We start from the raw sequence: 6,564 nt of genomic DNA on the forward strand, positions 1-6,564 counted from the left end.
CAGTAAAAGAAGAAATTGATGAACGATTGTAAATTTTATTACTGGGATGAACCTAATCTATATAAGTGAGGACCATATCACATTTTTCGACAATGCGTACCAGAGACTGCATATAACATTCTAACATAATGTCATGAGTCTCCCTATGGAGGCCAATTTGGAGGACAGAGAACTGTCGCCAAACCTCCAGAGTGGGTACTATTGGCCCACCTTGTTCAAAGGTGCTCGAGAGTATGCAATAAATGCAATCATTGCCAAAGAACAAAAAATATATTAGGATGCAATGAAATGTGTTTAACATCAATCCTGGAAGTCGAATTATTCGATGTGTGGGGTATTGATTTTATGGGACCATTTTTTCCCTCATGTGGACATCAATATATTCATTTGGTAGTAGATTACATTTCCAAATAGGCAGAAGTTATTTCATGTGCCAATAATGATGCGATAATCGTTTCAAAATTTCTCACCTAGTACATCTTCACTTGGTATGGCACTCCACGTGTGTTGATCAGTGATGAAGGTACACATTTTATTAATCATATCATTAATAAGCTCCTACAAAAGTGCAATGTGCAGCACGGGTGGCTACTGCTTATCATCCTCAAATCAACGAGTAAGCTAAAGTGTCCAATCACGATATTAAATCAATCTTAGAGAAGGTGGTCAATGCCTCAAGGAAAGAATGGATGCAAAAGCTTAATGCTATTATGTTTGGAAAACCCTATCACTTACCACTTGAAATTGAACACAAAGTGCATTAGGGCTTGAAGAATTTGAATTTCGATCTACGAGCCACGGGAGAAGCATGAAAATTGCAATTCAATGAGCTAGAAGAGTAGAGGCTGAACGCTTATAGAATGCCAAAATCTATAAGGAGCGGACAAAGCGTTGGTACAACTAATGCATCCGTAAGAAATCTTTAACTATTGGTTAGAAAGTTCTCCTATTCAACTCACGTTTATGCTTATTTCTAGGTAAACTCAAGTCCAAATGGTACAAACCTTTCATCATCCAAGAAAATTTTCTTCATGGTGTTGTTGAACTAACAAACGAGAATGGATATAACGCATTCAAAGTCAATGGACAAAGAACTAAACCTGATTATAGAGGCAAGGTTGATCGTGACAAGGTCTTCATTGACCTTGGAAAACCATAATGAGGAAAAGCATATGGTCCCTACATCAACATTGATCACATCTCATCACATACGCATTCTATCTTTTATCTTTTCTTTTTTTATTTTTATTCTTTGTTTTCTTGTTTATCTTTATATCATTTGATTTCTCTCTTTTTGTGGAATTGGATGCTTTATGAATTGATTGAAATGACTTGTGGAAAAGTTTTGATTTTCAGTTATGCGAAAATGAAAGTGAGTGTTGAGGCGTTGTTGGGGCGTTGAGTTATGGCTCAATGCCTCCAATGCACTCAACACAAGAAAAGGTACCCTAGCGATTTTAGACCATTAGTGGAATTTGAAAGGAGCGTGCACCGCTTGACACGAGTCACATCTGCCTCGTTTAATGAGCCATCATTGCGATGATGTCATACGCCTAAAATCTCACACCTACTAAAGCCTTTATAAACCTCATCCTGTTTGCTTCTTCCTCTTTCGTTTTCCTATCTTCAAAAACTGTTCTGGTGATTAAAGCCTAAAATATCGCACCCACATACCCTATTCGCTGTCCATTGGAGATCCTTACCATCCGGCCACCTACCCCATATTCCCTCGTCCAACCTTCTCTCCAGAATGCTCCTTTCCCTACCCTCCGTCCACCTTGTAGTCCTCAACCCTTAGTTGTTGTCTTCCCTGAATCAGCCCTATCAAGTTCATCTTCACCTAAGGGGGAGACAGGCCAAGCCAGACCATCCACAAGACCACGCCAGGAGGAGGTCTGCCTCAACGGTCCTGAATTGGGAATACGTCCACTTCCTCCATCTACAAGTGATCTATTAGGCACTAGTAAGGCTAGAAAAAGAGAAGAAAGAGATTTCTTCGGGGGCATCCTTGCTACTATGAAGCCTCTTGAGAGTTTGGACGAATAAGGTGTAATGAATCAGTCGAGCAAGGGGGTGGCTAAGAAGCAAAGCATTGAGTAGAAGAAAGAAGTGTTGCCACGTGGGTCTATCCCTACGGCAAGCGGTCATGAAGAGTTTGTATCTAGCAAGTTGAGCCCTACTCACTTTAGTGATAGGTCTATGATAACGGGTAAAAATGCACGTTATTACAATGCAAAGATATAAAACAATATGGGAAGGCGATGATATAAATATGCAAAATCGTGTCCAAAAGCATTAAGTTGAGAATATTGTGATCGCATGCGCCCACAGCATTAAAGCAGCTAATTTTCTTATTTTGTGCAGGAAAATGCGTTGGCGCAAAGCAAATTGCGATCCAAGGAATTTGGCGCCCGAGCACATTAGAAGATTGCGACCATAAAGCTATGCGATCGTATGCACCCGCGAAAATCTGCTCAAGAAGGTGGTCGTATAAAGACAACGCATCAATGTGAAAGCTTAATAAATCATGATGGGACGAAAGCTGATGATGGTCGAATTCGAATTTAGTTGACAAACCGTTAACGACACACTGTAGCAAGTACATTCAACTTTTCGGTGACCATTAATCGGTGCATCAGACAAAGATTTAATGACTTCCCATCATTGCAATCATTTGAGGGAAAAGCTCTTCACCCTGAAGCTCTATAAAACCAAAGGCCACCTTCGTTAAGGGAGTGGAGAATTTTAGGTTCCAAGTTCCAGTTGTTCCCGTTCGCCATATACGTAGAAGATAGATCATAAATAGCCGTAGTCTGTAATTCTTACACTTAGAAGGTGGAGGCGAGTGAAGAAAGAAGACGCTGAAGGATCATTCCTGGTTAGCTCAAGAGACTCCGAGAAATGCTGCAAATGGAGAGAGGGCCAACTCTTGTGAAAGCAAGAACATTCTTTTCGACAGAGTAGAGTAAAACACAGTGTAAAAGCCTTGGGAAGCAAGACACTGCTACCGGGCTTCTTATTCATATCTTCCATTGTTGTTTTGTATTCTAACTTATCTATAAAAAATGGAATTTGCATCTCACATTTGTTCAATCTCTTCACATTGCGTATGAGTAACTAAATTTCTAAATGGGTTGAGAAGCATTTACCTAGCATGACCTAAGATCTTCACTTTATGCGATTATCTTGTCTTATGTATGCGTCCATCACCCTTTAGAGATACTTGAGAGAGTAGTCTAAAGAAAGAACCTAGACTTGAGAGAGTCAAGTTAGAATCTAGGCTTGAGAGAGTCAGATTAGAAACGCATTAGCAAGAGATAGAGACTTAGAAATAAGTTATGTTTGCTATCATGAATCGTATGCACCCTAGAAATAGGATATGATAATATGCGGTCGCCTTGTGTATGTGTGTATCATTCATCATCGCATAGACAAGAATAGAGGCTTAGACATAAGTCCTATAGACATTATCGTATACATCACATGTGTCCTAGGAATAGGAACTATGGCATTTGCATTGAGAGATGACATGTTGTTGTAAGTGTGTAGCATGATCGCATAACTTGAACGTCATCTTAGGAAGTGTGAGCTAAAACCCTTCTCAACCCGTTCCCCGCATATTCATTGTAACTTTCGCTGTCATTAACTCTTTACTCAACTCCGCCATATAGGATTTATACTTTAAACAAACATACCGACCAACTTATTGTTTTTGTCACCGCAAAGGAATCAAAACTTACCATCGCATATTGTCTCAGTAGTCCCTGTGTTCGACCCTGGACTTACCAGGCAACCTAGTAAGGTTTATATTTGGATATTACTAGGAAAACTTGCATGTACAATGCATAATTCACCATCATAATACACACCATTGTTTCATCACATTCACAACGCATCAGTCTGCTATGAGGATGACTGTAAAAAAGAAGAAAGGATTTGAAGAAAGAAGGAAAGAAAACGAGGCGATAACATCTAGCATTGACCTTATGAAGTTGAAAGAAGATGAAAAGGATGTGCCCCTCCAAAGAAATCCAAAAGAAATGTAAACACTGAGCCATCTGGTGAAGGCGTTGAGGTAGAAGAGTTGGGGCACATCCCAAAAAGAAAAGAAGAGATAGTCCCTCCCGCATCCTCTGTGGAGTGGTTATTAGCAAAACTGGCTACTAAAACTGAAAAAGCAAGCACTGACATCTGAAAGAAAATAGAAGATGCTCATATTCTCATTGTCGCTGCTATATTAAATAAGAAAATATGCGATGAAGATAGTGAAAAGATGGATAGCGTAGAGAAAGCCGTTAAGGAATTTGAGTGCAAAATTCGTGAGGAAAGTGATGTGGAGAAAAAGGCTAAGACCCAACGCATCAATGGAAAGATTAAAAAGATTAGAGAGGAAAAGAAGAAGGAAAAGGAGGCTACCAACATAAAAGAGTGGCCTAAAAAGGAAAACAATGAGAAGCAGGCGGCGAGTAGGAGGCCTGTAGAGAAAAAGAGATTGCGAGAGGAAGAAGAAGGAAGTATGGCACCTGCCAGCACTAAGAGAAAAAGAAAAGAAAAGGGAAAAGAGAAGGTGGTTGAAGAAGCACCTAAGGATGCGGGTGAGGGTCGAAAGAAGCAATTTGATTACCTATTGTTAGAGATGGGGTTCTTCTTCAAGAGTCTCTCACTGCTTGCATTCATCATAGATGTAATTGATGTATTGAGATAGCGAGAATATTTTTAATGCCCCCAAATTATCAAGTCCACACTAGTGCATGCCTTTTATGAAGGTATGGCACACTGAATTAGGCACTCCATCAAATCAATGGGACCAGGTTGTCACTCAATGCCAAGGAGGTGAATGCCTTGTCAACTTACCCAATGACCTTGAGGTAGATAGGAATAGAATCATGGAGAAGCCAACACTAGAAGAAATGGTTGATGCATTGAGAGTGTTGGCCAAGCCTGGGTCACAGTGGATCACCTCCATAAAAGGGATCAAGACATTATCCTCAAATTGCTTGATGCCTGACGCAAATCTGTGGCTATACTTCATCAAGAAGAAGTTGATCCCAACGACACGTGACCATCCCATATCCAGAGATAGGGTGATCGCTTTCTACTACATCATGCAACGCATTCCTATGAATGTCAGTCGCACCATTTCTCCATCACTTCAACAGCCCCTACGTTTTGCCAATGAAGAAAACCCTCTCCATGTGCCTAATGATGACAATAATGCGGGAGGAAACTAAATTTGAGGATGTTATTGGTTTTGTTTTTTCATTCAAAGTTTTGTAATATGTGAATGCATTATATGAACTATCTGCTTTGAATGAGTTATCAAGTTTATTCCTCTCTTCATAACTTTTCCTTATGTTTGTTGCTTGTGTATATTTACTAACTTCTTAGTGTTTCTCCTTATTTTGTTGCGTTTTCACTATGACCTCAATGATAAGAATTATGCTGACAAACATTTGGGTTTTTTATGCTCAGAATTAGACCTCAATTTTAGGATCTCATCTTTAGGAAACATTTCTTGAATTTATTATGCGAATAAGCTTTACCTCGAACCTCTTTTACAAAATTTTCTAAGCAATCTCATAGCTTGACTTCAACAATGAGGACCTTGTTGCCTTCAACATTTGGAGATGGCAGAGGTTTGAACTAATGCATTCAAATTTATAAAAATATCTTTATTACTAATAAAATTTCTAAAAAAAAAAAATCAACTCCATTGTCAGTGCAAGAAAAACCTGCTTGATTAAGAGTTTTAGTTGTGAATAGCACCTACTCATAGTTGGATGCTCGCATGACACCCGTGGGGGCAAGCTAAAACAAAGGTAGGTAACCAGGATCACCGGAAAAATAAAACGAATAAATGATGCAACTCCAATGCCTATGCCTAAAGAAAAATCCATTTTAGGCAAGAGTTGTGTTGAAAAGGGTACTTGCTCGTAGTTGGATACTCGCATGACACCTATGGAGGCAAGCAAAACAAAGATAAGTAACCTAGATCAATGCATGCCTATTAATAAGTAGGCTTAATAAAATAAAGAGTAAAAAAGAAAATTGTATGTTTTTAGACCATAGGCACATTGCTAAAAAAAGAGAAATAAGAATGCCCAAAATCGAGTAAGAGAATTTTGAAGAATAAGCTTTCCACATTTAAATTAGGGAAATATATTTGTGGGGGGGGGGGGGGGGGGTGGTGGTGAATAGAGCTGTGAGGCGAATTACTTGTATGATAAATCTGAAACTAGGAAGCATGTTGAGAGGACAAACTAATGCATCAATTTAAGTTTAGATTTATGCTAAGGCTTTAATATATGCTTGAGGACAAGTATTGTTCTAAATTTGGGAGTGTGATAACTTGTAGAAATACAAGTTATTATATCTTTTTATTTAGAATAATTGGGAAAAATTAAAAGAAAAAAACATTAACTTGTTATGAAATTCATGTAAATAATCACACCTTGCATTCATGCATTACAAAACTCATAAATCTTGAAAACTATAAATCTGACATCTTTGAACGCAAGATTTGAATGAAATAAAGCAAAAATCGACTAAGGAAACAAAAAGCTG

This window comes from Benincasa hispida, chromosome 10 (genome assembly GCF_027475165.1).
Source record: "Benincasa hispida cultivar pf3 chromosome 10, pf3_genome.v1.1, whole genome shotgun sequence".
NCBI classification, from domain to species: Eukaryota; Viridiplantae; Streptophyta; class Magnoliopsida; order Cucurbitales; family Cucurbitaceae; genus Benincasa; species Benincasa hispida.